At 37.7% G+C, this 14,759-nt stretch overlaps 1 protein-coding gene across 1 annotated transcript in view; it reads right to left on the minus strand.

Annotated features, from left to right (window-relative positions):
- The window catches only part of GTF2B (general transcription factor IIB), a 50,176-nt gene that overhangs the window by 12,095 nt on the left and 23,322 nt on the right, over positions 1–14,759 (minus strand). The window lies entirely within an intron of this gene.

A 14,759-nucleotide genomic window follows, 5' to 3' on the forward strand; every position in this document is an offset into this window, starting at 1 on the left:
AAAATAACTCAAATAGCACATCATGAAACTATAACTAGAGCACCAGATTAAGTGCACGAGTAACAAAATAGGGCAGACCATTCAGAAAAATCAGAGTGCATAAAGGATTTTCATTTGAAGAAACCTAAATGAGGCAGCATTTTAAAAGATGCTCTGGAAGGAAACTGCAATACAGTCCTTTCAAGGGTAAGTGTATGCTCAACCTTCAGCAAAGAAGCCTGCCAATACACACACACACACAACCTCCCATATCCTTTAATGTTCCACAAACAGGAAAAACAGAGAAATTTTTACCAGTTACGTTCTCAACCAAACACTAATTTTTGTAAAATGAGCACGAGACAGAAAGTTTCATCCAAGAATCTTCACAGCAGCATTACTCATATTAGCTAAAAACTGGAAACAACCCAAATGTGTGTTAACAAGAAAATGTATACAATGGGATATCCCTCCACAAATAAACTACTGATACATGCAGTGATGTAAATGCATTCAAAAACTATATGCTGAGCCCGAAAAAAGTCAATTACTAACAAAAAATAATAAAAAATAAAAAAACTACTATATAATTCTAGTTATAGGAAGTTCAGGGGCGCCAGGGTGGCTAAGCTGGTTAAGCGTCTGGCTCTTAGTTTCTGCTTGAGTTATGATCTTGTAGTTTCATGAGTTTGAGCCCCATGTAGGGGGAGCCTGCTTGGGATTTTTTCTCTTTGCCTTTTTGCCCCTCCCCTGCTCACATGCTGTCTCTGTCTCTTTCAAAACAAATAAATAAATAAAAATTTTTATAGGAAGTCCAAAAACAGGCAAAATAATCTCTGAAAATAGAAATCAGTACAGTGGTTGCTACTGGGCTGGGGGTGGGGGGCAGAGGTAACAGATTAGAAAGAAACATATGGGAACTTCTGAGAATGGAAGGAAATGGTCTAAACACCTTGATTAGTGTGATTATACCAGTATATGCAGTGTCAAGATGTCAAAATGCAAACTGTATATCTGGGATCTGTGCATTTTACTGCATGCAATTAGACCTCAATAAATTAAAAATAAAAATTCGCTCCCACCATAATACTGTTGATTTTGAATTAAGTCACACCAAACCTATCCATGATTTTGTGAATAACAATCTTCTTGGACAAGGGAATATATATACTCTTTCTCAAACTCATCTTTTAGATTATATGTATGTCACATTTATGACTAGATCTAATTTTTTTCTGTTAAAAATCTCATTTTCTAACTAGTAATTGCTGTAATATTTTATATGCTTATATTCAGCCACTTTTAATAGACTATTAATTTTTAAAATTTGATCTGAATATTCTAGATATAGAATCTCATCAGTGGCAAAGAACTTGTTCCCCTTCCAATGTTTAACTCCCATTTCTATATTATATCTAAAGCGCTTGTCAGAACTTTCAAAACAATGCCTTTGATTTAAAACAGAAATGTCTCCAATATTTCAACATTATGCAGAAAAGTAACAGGTGAACTGAAATAGTCATCTATTAAAACATCATTCTACTCCAATGCAGAGTGTCTTATATTATTAAGAATGTGTTGAGTTCATTAAATGTCTGTCATCTTAGCAAACCATAGCATTTCTTACGTACTATCTTTTTACATTATAAAAGCGAGCCATAGTTGTTTGTGGGTTATTATTCTTCTAGTACTTATGTGTTAAGATAAATTAAGTTACTCTGGAGTAATAAGTAATTTCAGAAGGTTAGCGGCTTAAAATGAAGATTTTTTTCTTATTCATACCACATGTCTATATAGGGGTAGGACAGCTTTCTATGCCATCCTTATTCAAGATGATAGAATTCCTGCCACTTGAGACATGCTGGGGGAAGGGAATGTATTAAGTTATACTTTCCAATAGTAACATTTCCACTCACATGTCCTTGGCCAAAGCCAGTCAAGGAGTGATGCTTAACTCTGGAGGGGATGGAAACATAAATGTACCATGTAGCTCAGAAGAGAAGAACCAGAATTAGCAAATAATCATCAATGTTCTTCCACATGACAATTAGCAAATAGAATCAAGCACTGTATTTTGTGGGATTTATGTATAAATTCATAAAAAAAAAAAAAAAAGATTGCTCTAGGACTTCCTTTTTCTGCCACACAACAAACCAAGGAATCAGAGTTAATTTTACTGGCTGGTTATTTGCAAGTCTTGACTAATAACATTTTTTAAATGTTTAAAAGATACATTCCCCACTGGTGTGTGGATTCTTGACTTGCAACCCTAAGGGTCTTCCGGTTCAATGTAACATTTTCTTCTATTGTACCTTTAATACTTTACAATATTCACCTGGATCTTCAAGTAGAACCATAATGGCTATCTTGTGTTTACCACTTTCTCATTCACTCTTTATAGTCTCAGGTTTCTTCTCTGCTTTCTGATCCAATTTCCTAGAATGTTGTCAGCTAATCACTATCTCAAACAGTTTTATTGTGTTTGTTTCCTTGTGCTATCTTATTTCTTTCTGACATTTTTAAAAACTTATTTATGAGAGAGAGAGAGCGAGCAAGCACGCACGTGCAAGGGAGGGGCAGAGAGAGAGGGAGAGAGAATCCCAAGCAGGCTCCGCCCTGTCAGTGCGGAGCCCAACACGGGGGCTCAATCCCACAAACCATGAGATCATGACCTGAGCTGAAATTCAGAGTCAGGTGCTCAACCGACTGAGCCATCCAGGCACCCCTCTGACAACATTTAATAGAAATATTATGGAAACTTTATTTCACCGATCACAAAAAATCATTTATTTTCCATAACTTCCTTCTAGCGAGCTACATCAGGAGAATTTTGTTCAGTCCGCTGGATCACTGCTCCTCTTCATTGTAATAATCTGTCTTTAGAAGCTCCATGTGGACTTTTGTGCCTATTCATCCTGTACTCCTATACTAAAGAACTATCAATCCATGTCCAGTGGTGGTGGTCATGTTGGAAAACCTTCCAATCCACCACTACCAGTAATTCTCAGTCTCTCTGCGTACCCACAGTCCCTAGCAGTTAAGATATGACCCAAATAAAATAAATTCCCAGTATGACTCTACAAATTTATTAGGAAGGATACAGGCAGGTTTGTAATTAAAGCAAAAATAATAGTGACTTAAAACAGGCTATAACTTTCTCACATTAACAGTCCATAGTTAATAGTCATAGACTAGTGTGACCCAGGCTCCTCCTATCTTTTTAATAAGCCAGCTTCATCATGATGAGCATTTTCCAGCCTAATATGGCTGTTGGTGGTTCCCTTTATCATGTCTGCATTCTAGCCAGTGGAAATGAGAAAGAGGAGGCACTTCCTTATGGCAGGATCTAGAGTTGTACATACCCCGTTTTATGTACAATCCACTGGTTAGATCACATGGTCATACCTGGTTACAAGGGAAGCTGGGAAATACAGTCCAGTTGGGCAGCAACATGCCCAGTTAAAACATAGGGATTCTATTACTAAAGAAAGAGTGGGACGACCAGTGGCCTCTACTACTACAAGGAATAATGGGTTAGCTATGAGAGAAAGGAGAGGAGAAAGAATGTCCAGTAGAACCAGTATACTTTGCCTTATACTCTAAAGGAAACAGTACACAAAGACAGATATATAAGCTCCTAACCAAGCAAGTTATAAACTACAAATCCAACCAGAGGTATTTTGTAGTACAACATTAAAACCAGAATGGCTTGGGGCACCTAGGTGGCTCAGTTGGTTGATTTCAGCTCAGGCCATGATCCCAGGGTTGTGGGATCAAGCCCCTAATCAGGCTCTGCACTGACCATGGAGTCTGCTTAGGGCTCCTTCTCCCTCTATCCCCCACTCACGCACTCTAAAATTTAAAACAAAACAAAACAAAACAAAACAAAGCAAAACAAGAGAAAAACCTAGAATGGCTCATAGTAGCAGTCTAAACACTGCAGGGAATACTGCAACATACTAAAAACAGCCAGGAAGCCAATATTGGAGAGTCTGATTTTCTAGGCCTGACCTAGATTCAAAACGTTTTTGTTTCTTATTGTAAACTTAAATTAATAAAGGTATTTTAAAAAAGAGTATTAGAATCACCCCAAATTTCAATTCTTTCTGCCATCTTTCTGGAAAATGATCTTACTTAGGCATTTTGGTATACAACCAGTAGAAAATTCAGAAGTAGGAGACTTAGAACAATAGTCTGCAAGTTACTTGTGGACATAGGCTAGATTTATCTAAAACCATTTTGTCTGGAACTACAAAATTTTTCAAAACATGCCAACTCTAAAAGTTCAATAATCAAAATGCAGTACTCAAGGTGGACAAACCCTAAGCATGGAGTTTTTTTTAATTATTTTTTTTCATATTTATTTTGGAGAGAGAGAGGGACAGACAGAGAGAGAGACAGAGTGTGAGGAGGGGAGGGGCAGAGAGAGAGGGAAACACGGAATCTGAAGCAGGCTCCAGGCTCTGAGCTGTCAGCACTGAGCCCGACACGGGGCTCAAACCCCTCACAAACTGTGAGATCATGAGCTGAGCCAAAACCAGACACTTAACCAAGGGAGCCACCCACGCACCCCAAATTGGAGTTAAAAAAATTTTTTTTCAACCCTCAGAAAGTTTTACATTTATTTATTTTTGAGAGAGAGAGAGAGAGAGAGAGAGAGAGAGACAGAGAGAACACGAACAAGTGGGGGAGGGGCAGAGAGAGGAGGAGACAGAATCTGAAGCAGGCTCCAGGCTCTGAGCTGTCAGCACAGAGCCCGACGAGGGGCTTGAACTCACAAACTGTGAGATCATGACCTGAGCTGAAGGCGGACGCTTAACTGACTGAGCCACCCAGGCGCTCCCCAAATTGGGAGTTTTTAAATTAAAAAAATACTAAGGTACTGTGGAAAATTGTTTAAGTCAACACATTAAATTTGTTAAATCTAATGCTGAAACTGAAATGCATCTTTAGCTTTCACGCCTTCTTCAAGTCATTTACCCCTTTCTAACCATTCCTTCTTATGATATTTCAAAGAATCCTGATTTTTGGTTTAGTGTTACTAAACATTCTTATCATAAAGCCTGGATTAAAGATAATTTTCAAGAGAAGTCTGATCAACAGATACTTTAAAAAGAAATACCATTAATACTATAGCCAGTCTCTAAATCACAGTTTATTTTCCCCAAATGTAAACTGAGTAAGAACTCAAAATGAATTATCCCTTAGAAACAACCCACATCATGGTTAATTTCCCAGACCAGCCCATAAAAGCATACTTTACTCATGACGTTTAGGCCCTTAAAAAACAAACACAAGGGGCGCCTGGGTGGCTCAGTCGGTTGAGCGTCCGACTTCAGCTCAGGTCACGATCTCACGGGCCGTGAGTTCGAGCCCCGCGTCAGGCTCTGGGCTGATGGCTCAGAGCCTGGAGCCTGCTTCAGATTCTGTGTCTCCCTCTCTCTCTGCCCCTCCCCCGTTCATGCTCTGTCTCTGTCTCAAAAATAAATAAATGTTAAAAAAAAAATTAAAAAAACAAACAAACACAAAACTCTACAAGTTGAGAGTATAATTACCATTTGGAAAATCATTTGTAAAGGAAAATGCAAAATGCATTGTAAATTCCATCCCTGAGTATGTCAATACATCTAGCTTTTCCTCAAATACAGGCAGGTTTGCAGCAGCATCTAAGCTAGAGACCCGCAGCTCTCATGGAAGATGCATCCTAACCTTAGTCACAATAATTTGAGTCATTCACATACCAGTACTTTCAGGCCTCTATCCTAAGACACATGTTTCTTTTTCCCTCCACTTAGAATGACCTTCCCTCCATAAACCTTTACTCATGCTTAATGGTCATGTTTCAATGTAAATTCAACAGTAATTTCCCCAGGAAATCACTGCTTCCTTCCTTTGTGTTCTTACCAAACTTGGAAGATCTGTAATAGAGCTTTTACCATGCTATGTTGTATTAACGCACCCTCCTCCCTTTCACGCGCTAGCCAGAGTTGCTCCAGAGCTTGCTTACAGCATCTGATACTTCTTTCACTCTCCCTGCCCAGTACACTGCTTTAACAGAAACAGGCCTGCTAAGTCCTACAGACCTGGATTTGAACCACTCTGTCACTTACTAGATGTGGAATCTTCAGCTAATTACCTAAGTACTCAAAGCATCAGTGTCACTCAAAGGGTAGCTGTGTAAACTGAGTAAAGTTAGTAATTCTCTGATGCTTAAAGTAACATCTACATTAAAAATTCTAGGGATGCCTGGGTAGCTCAGTCAGTTGAGCATCTTGCCTCTTGATTTTAGCTCAGGTCAGGATCCCAGGGTTGTGGGATCAAGCCCCATGCTGGGCTCTGTGCGGAGCATGGAGCCTGCTTGAGATTCTCTCTCCCCCTCTGCCCTTCTCCCCTGCTCACACGGTCTCTAAAAAAAATAATAACAATAATAATTGAATTAATTAAAAATTCTAAATTAGGTAAGAAGGTGGTCTCTGATGGCTTATGAGAGATGCTAAAGCAAGAATTTGAAAGTGAATATTCCTTAATTTTAAAATATAGCTTAAACATATTAAATTAAACCTGAATATTTCCTTTAGGAAACACTAATGCAAATTTATTTTTTTTATTAAAAAAAATTTCTTTTTAACGTTTATTTTTGAGAGACAGAGAGAGAGAGAGAGAGCGAGCGAGCATGAGCAGGGAAGAGGGAGACACGGAATATGAAGCAGGATCCAGGCTCCAACTCATGAGCTGAGTCATGAGATCATGACCTGAGCCAAAGCCGGACACTCAACCGAGTGAGCCACTCAGGCGCCCCATCACTAATGCAAATTTAAAGATGGTAATCCAGTAATCTTTAAAATGATATGGCTGAAGAGCATTCACTATGCTAGACCCACTCAAATACATTTTGCAAGTGACCTGTTATGAAGAATGGCATCTCAGACTTAGAATCACCTACTTTTCCACAAGAAAAAAGGAGTACTTGCACCCACAAAAAATGTATCACTGAAATCTCATACTGAAATCATACTATATATTTTATACATTATTTCATTTGATTCTTAACAATTCCTAACAATTCTAAGATGTATGGTACCTGCTCCCTGTTTTGGGGCAGGGAGATGACTTATTTTTACACGTGAAGAAAGTCAGGCTTAGAGAAATTATATAACTTGGTTACAGTTACTTACATAGCTCATTAACTAGTAGAGCTGAGCCTGGAATTGAGGGCCCCTAGTTACACTAGGAGCTATGGACATACGTAAGATATCTGCTCTACAGGCTATGCAGTCTAGATCTGGAGACATGAAATATGAAAACTCTAAAAGTACAGAAGATGTATAAAAAAAATACGGTAAACTGTAAAGTTAATAGTACAGATTTGTGTTTCTTAATATGCTAGAATTTCTAGAAATGGGGTCTGGAATCTTTAGAGTTGATTCTTTTTTTTTTTAAAATATTTATTTGTTTTTGAGACAGAGAAGGAGAGAGAGCAGGGGAGGGGCAGAGAGAGGGGGACAGAGGATCTGAAGCAGGCTCTGTGCTGACAGCAGAGAGCCTGATGTGGGGCTCAAACTCATGAACTGTGAGATCATGACCTGAGCCACCCAGGTGCCCCTGAACAGCTGATTCTTAATGCACAGTCGTACATTCATCCTTCAGAATCACTGTATAAACAATATCCAGAATAACTTTAGGAAAGACAGGTCAAATTGACTCATTTTTCTCATTCAAATCTACCTATACTATTTTCTGGTTGTTTCCTTACATTCCTTCTAAGAACAATGAAAGAATTCAGTTTTAAATGGTACATAAAAAGTGGCTTTTACTAGAAATGATACCACTAGATCTAAACACTACCTATTTGAAATCCTAATTTATAAAAGTCATAACCAATTTCATGTTTTAGCAGCTATTACAGCAGCTTACTAACCTAATACTTTGCGGACTATAAACAATGTACAAGGTCAAATTTATGAACAAATTGATAATCTAAATATTATACTGCCACCTAGTGCTCAATTTTAAAGTAACACAATCACACTGTTAGGATTCGTGGGGGGGGGGGGGGGATCCCACAAAACAGTGCTGTTAAAGCCTATAGTTTCATGGTAGAATTGACAAAGCTTTGCTTTAAAAGTTGGCCTTATTTTAGAGATCAGTAACAATATCCTACAGATCACTGGTAAGATTAAACAGCCAATGACAAATCAAAACACTTCCTATGTTTAAAATAAAAATCCTATAATTCTGGGAATGCAAGCTGGTGCAGCCATTCTGGAACACAGTATGGAGGTTCCTCAAAAAACTAAAAATAGAACTACCCTATGACCCAGCAATTGCACTACTAGGCATTTATCCACGGGATACAGGTGTGCTGTTTCGAAGGGACACACGCACCCCCATGTTTATAGCAACAATATCAACAGTAGCCAAAGTATGGAAAGAGCCCAAATGTCCATCAATGGATGAATGGATAAAGAAGATGTGGTATATATATATACAATGGAGTATTACTCGGCAATCAAAAAGAATGAAATCTTGCCATTTGCAACTGATCTCACATAATCTCAGTGGATGGAACTGGTGGGTATTATGCTAAGTGAAATTAGTCAGAGAAAGACAAACATCATATGACTTCACTCATATGAGGACTTTAAGAGACAAAACAGATGAAGATAAGGGAAGGGAAACAAAAATAATATAAAAACAGGGAGGGGAACAAAACATAAAAGACTCTTAAATATGGAGAATAAACAGAGGGTTACTGGGGGAGGGGGGGTTGTAGGAGCGGGGATGGGCTAAATGGGTAAGGGGCACTAAAGAATCTACTCCTGAAATCATTGTTGCACTATATGCTAACTAATTTGGATGTAAATTTTAAAAAATTAAAAATAAAAAAAATCCTACAATTCAAGTGGCACCTGGGTGGCACAGTCGATAGAGTGTCCAACTTCAGCCCAAGTCATGACCTCACGGTTTGTGAGTTCAAGCCCCACACTGGGCTCATTGCTGTCAGCGCAGAACCTACTTCAGGTCCTCTGTCCCTCTCTCTCTCTGCCTCTCCCCCACTCGTGCTCTCTCTCTCTCAAAAAAAAAAAAAAAAAAAATTAAAAAAATCCTATAATTCAAATAAAAGAGGAAAGTCAATTAGACAATTATTACATGCTAAACAGTATTTAAAATAGCCACAAAGGATTGGGAACCAGCTACAGGTGAAACTAAATACGACTTAAGTACTGAGGAAAAAAATTAAAGACAATGAATGTCTGGCCAACTGTATTTTTCCAAAGATGGCAGCAATAATATATGTCATCAACATGTTCTTCTGAAACATGACCCTGTCTATGACACTGATTGGTGGTTGGTGTCTCTCTATTCCTTCCAATCTAGGTGGGCCCTATGACTATTCTGACCAATACAGAAGTGATCCTATGCCAGGCATAGCCCTTAACTACCTGAGTCCAGCTTCCACACTCTTGAAACACATGCTCTTAGGATATTTCTCTTGGAAATCAACCACCATGTATGAGATATGACTACTCTGAGATAACTGTGGAGAAATCCTAGAGGATGGCCTGTGTGGGGAGGCCAAAGAACAGAGAGGAGCCAGAAGTATAAGTGAAAAAGCCATCATGGAAGTGAATACTCCAGGTCCAATCAGTGCCATGTGGAAAGAAACAATGGCCCAGGTAAGTCCTTCCCAAACTACTGACCCATAAAACTATAAGCAAAAGAAAATGGTTACTATAAGATACTAAGTTCTCCAATAGTTTGTTATGTAATCGAAACAGAAACTGGCTCCTGTAAGTACGATGTTTCTTTAAGAAAAACCTAAAACATTTTGGCATTGGTTTTGAGACTCAGTGGTGGGCATCAAGGAGACTGAATGAAGGTTTAAAGGACAGTTAAAAAAAAAAAAAAGTGTTGTTAGACACTGGAGAAAAAGCAGTTTTTATCCTATGAAATAAATATATTTTTTTATTGCAAATTATTTCACTAAAAAAGGTGACAGTTGCAAGGGGTAATATATGCCTCCAAAGAGGACAGTTGAGCAGTATCTAGTCTTGAGTTGGAAATTAAGAGTAGCTGGGGGAACCTGGGTGGCTCAGTTGGTTGAGCATCTGACTCTTGGTTTTGGCTCAGGTCATGATCCCAGAGTCGTGGAATCAAGCCCTGCATCGCGCTCCATGCTGAGCTTAGAGCCTGCCTGGGATATTCTCTCTCTCTCTCTCTCTCTCTGCCCCTCTAACCCACTTGCATGCTTTCAAATAAATAAATAGAGGAGTTAGTGACAATGGGCTGCCCTAAGTTTTGAGCCAAATTAAATATTAGTTAAGTACAGAGTTGTCCAAAAACAATTCTAAGAGTTCCAGTTTCTAAAGTTGTCTGGTGATATTTAAACCTAAGCCTACTGTAAACGTTTATTCAATAAATATGGTATAATCTAAAAAGTTTCAGACCAGGTAAAATGTTACAGTAAGCACATGCAAACCATGTAAACCAAGACAATTTATTAGGAGACACATGATGACAGCTGGATTTAAATCTCTATGAACACAAGTATGAAAAGAGCCACAAGTCTTACGCCCTTAGTGGATTGTGGAATATTTGCCTCACCTAATTTCTTCCCTATCTCCATAGCATAAGAGATAAAGGCAGAACTGAGCTGGCAACAAAGAGCATATGCCTTTAAGCCAGCAAGTTGGGGGTGCTTAGGTGGCTCAGTAGGTGGAGCATCCAACTCGTGATTTTGGCTCAGGTCATAATCCCAGGGTCCTGGGATCGAGCCTCACATCAGGTTCCATGCTGGGTGAGGGCCTGCTGGAGACTGTCTCTCTCTCCCTTTGCCCCTCTCCCCTGCTTATGCACTCTCTCTCAAAAAAAAAAAAAAAAAAAAAAAATCATAAAAATTTAAAATAAATGAACAGGCAAGCTGATGCAAGTCTAATTAAATATATATAGAATCTAAATTTATTATGGATCTATGATAGTAATATATGTTTGTGTGTATCTGTTCATATGCACATGTTTTTTAAAATTTGACTCATGGTCTGTCATGTTCAATTAAGCTCTTTTCAACATAATTTGATCATCTCTTCAGCAAAACAGAACTTTGTTAGCAGAGTCTTGCCTGCCCACCCTCATGGAATAGTTTCTTCACTTGCAGGACACACTGCAGGTTATATTACACATGCTACAAATATGCGAATGAGGCTAGTACCGTATATTTTAAAACAGGTGTTTGTTACAGTTTAGGTCAGAAAAACCAATTGTTACAAGAAGATATTTCTGTGTATATAAAGGAAGTTTAATCAGACTGTATTTTATTTATTTATTTTTTTTAATTTTCAGGCTTTACAATTTAGCCTAGTTGCTTTAGTTAGGATAAAATATAGTAGTTCCAATGCTGGTGTTCAAGACTGATAATTAAACAAAACTAAAAAAAAATTAACTTCCTTTGGTTTAGATATAAGCAGAAAAATGCAAGTAAAAGTTAGTGATTTCAAGCATAAAAAAGCATGTAAGCCTTGTGAATCAGATCTTCCATCTCCAGTTGGTTAATCTCACCCAACTATATCTTCCTGGTCTGAAGCAGAAGTGAAGCAGAAGTGAAGCAGATGGAAGGGCTGGAGATATAATGCGGTATTTCTGCACTACTTTTTAAATGGCTCCGTTTACAAGACCCAAGAAGCTGAAATTACCTTCAATCTTCTGTCTCACTCTTACATACTATCAGTTTGATCTTAATACTTTGGAATTAGAATGCTCTCATTTAACTTACAGGTTGGCAAACCTTTTCTGTAAAGGGCCATATAGTAAATATTTTAGGGTTTGTGGGTCAAGAGGCTAAACTGAGGATACTACATAGGTACTTCCATAAAGAGGAAAGACTCCACTGGTTTTTTAACCGATGAAATTAAAAATATAAAAATTGAGGATAATTTATTGTAATACAAATCTACTACTGAGAAAGAACAGCATTCTCTTTTGGGGTGAGAATATTTCACTTAACTGGAATCCAGTTCGTGTTCTCTATCATCAAAATCAATTACAAATGTTATCTGTCAATGCTGTTAATAGGATTTTATGTATTTCATTTTTTTAAGTCTTTTTCACACACAGATAAGTACTGCCAAATACTGGTATTAATCTGCAAGCATATGATTTTAATTGAGCATATTCACTGCCTGAAAGGCATTTATAGAATTTTATTACATTCTTCTGATATTTTGCCTTTTAACATGTCATTACATTGTAGATTAATCACTCCCAATTGAAAGTTAGGTGGAAGCTCCTTAATTGCAGAGTTAAATGGATTTGGAAATATGAAAATTTCCTCTGCACTTACATTCAGGTCTGGAAAATACTGATTAAAATACAGTCTGAGTTTTGAATATATACCTGCTGCAGATTTGTGTGGGAATGAAGACCCTACTTCCTGTTTTAACTTTGGACATCAATGAAAGTATATAAAATACATTAAAGCAATTTGACGCCATTTGGGATTCAAATAATGTTAGCTGTTGTCAAACTGACCTTACCTCAGTGTGATTTTAACGTATCCGCACTGTTCTGCCTTCCAATTCTAGGTTGAATTCATTATGAAATATTAGTAAGTCTGCAGCAAAAGCTAATTTCTAAAGCCATTCAGTGTTAAACAGCAGTGGCTGAAGGCAGTACTGGTTCAGAAAGATTTCAGCCTTGGCCCTGAGCTCAAAAACAATTACAAGAAAACTGTGCTGCAGCTAAGCTACCAAATTATTGTGTGGTGGGCAAGTCAAGATAGTCAGCTTCTATTTCTGACAAAGATTCAATGAAGTGATGACAGTTAAGTCCACGAGAGTGAATGAAGTTCACTACTGACCCTACTGATCAGTAACATGATAGATTCAAACCTTTTCTACCAAGTACCTGTTGATGAATACAATGAATAACTAGGAGCTTTAAAAACCTTACATTTTCACAATCTTTGTAAATCTGTCCACCTAAGACTTCTTCCACACGTATTTTTACCATCTATCAGTTATAATATATCTTAGCAGTTTCCACTTCAGGTTGTACTGAATTAGCACTCTTGTAATTTCTTTAAAACTAGTTTCTCCTGCAGTTTTTCCATGCAGATAATTCATACTCTAGAAACTCTGCATTGACTCCTTGAATAAACAACTCAGCAGTATCAGTAACATCTACCTAGTCATCAGGAGTCTAGGAGAAACACTTGATATTTGCCTGGACTTTAATTGATTGACTATCGATGTTGTTCCCAACATCCTCAACTCTTCAAGCAAGAGAAGCTGTTCATCTTAAATAAGTTTTCTCTGGACACATTTCTTCAACTATCACAATCAAACAAACATGAACTAATTAACTCATCATTAACTAATCGTTGACTTTCCCTGCATAAGCTACAAATAAGCCACTCAGAAACTTATTTTAGATGCAGCCTTATTTTTATTCTTTTATTTTTGTGAAGAAATTCTGCTGTGATGAGATAATCGACATTACATTTTCTAAGTTTTCTGATCACTGTTTTACTGAATTGGCAGGATGAGTGCTTATGCCTAAGTTTCTTGTATCTATTAGCAGAGCTATCGTACAACTGAATAATAAACACAGAGCTTTGCCATCTTGATCAATAACAAAATAACCTACACTCCACTGTACCTTAAGGGCATGGCTTTCAAAGTTCACTTTTTTTCTTTCTGTTTTGACACGATGGGTATGCAATGGTAACAAAATAAAATGCTGCAGCATGGAGATAAACTTTGTACTCAAGATGCTGAGGAGTTTTAAGTGCATTCCTGGGATTTATAGTGCACTGGGCGGCAGTATGAAGTGATGAGAGCACCACATATGGTTTCTTTTGCTAACTACAGAGTCCTACTGTCATCATGTGAAAGCAGTCATAGATAATATGTAACAAGCAAGTGTGGCTGTGTTCCAATAAAACTTTATGTATGGATACTGAAATTTGAATTTGATACTATTTTCGTATGCCTCCAAATGTTAGTATTCTTTTGACTGTTTTCAACCACTTAAAAATGTAAAAGCCATTCTTACCAGGCAGGTCATATATAAAACAGGCAGTGGGTCACAGTTTGCCAATCAGACTGAACTCATTTTATTACAAAAGCCAATACAGGATAGAAATTTGGCTACGTGCGGACAGTAGAGCTACACTGCCACACTGAACTTGAGTTTCTCATCTCTACAATGAAGGTAATATTGGCGCTCACCTCAAAGGTTTCTCTGAGGATAAACTTAGTGAATATAGAAATCATTTTAAAAAAGTGCCCAGCATATATAAGTTGTTAATATTGCTTATTGAGAAGAATTCAACTATAAGTGGATTTCATTTCAGTTCCTGTTAGCAACTCTGTATGATTTAAGCCTCCCACTGGAGGTCTGAGGCAAGCAGCCTACGTGGATGAATGTTACCGATATCCTCCAACACTATTCCACAGTATATCACCACCAATGTTTCTGTTATACATCCCATAATCCTGCTAGCACTTTCATTTTTAAGCATTTCGAACTGCTAAGTATTACTCCTTTGTTTCAATTGCTAAATACAACTCCACCATAAGAATATTCTAAAGTTCTGCTACATATCTGGGTAAGTAAGAAAGCAGGAACAAAATGAAAAATTGTAAGCAGTATTTTTTTTTAAATATATAAAATTTATTGTCAAATTGGTTTCCATACAACACCCAGTGCTCATCCCAAAAGATGCCCTCTTCAATACCCATCACCCACCCTCCCCTCCCTCCCACCCCCCATCAGCCCTCAGT

This window comes from Acinonyx jubatus, chromosome C1 (genome assembly GCF_027475565.1).
Source record: "Acinonyx jubatus isolate Ajub_Pintada_27869175 chromosome C1, VMU_Ajub_asm_v1.0, whole genome shotgun sequence".
In the NCBI taxonomy this organism is placed as follows: domain Eukaryota; kingdom Metazoa; phylum Chordata; class Mammalia; order Carnivora; family Felidae; genus Acinonyx; species Acinonyx jubatus.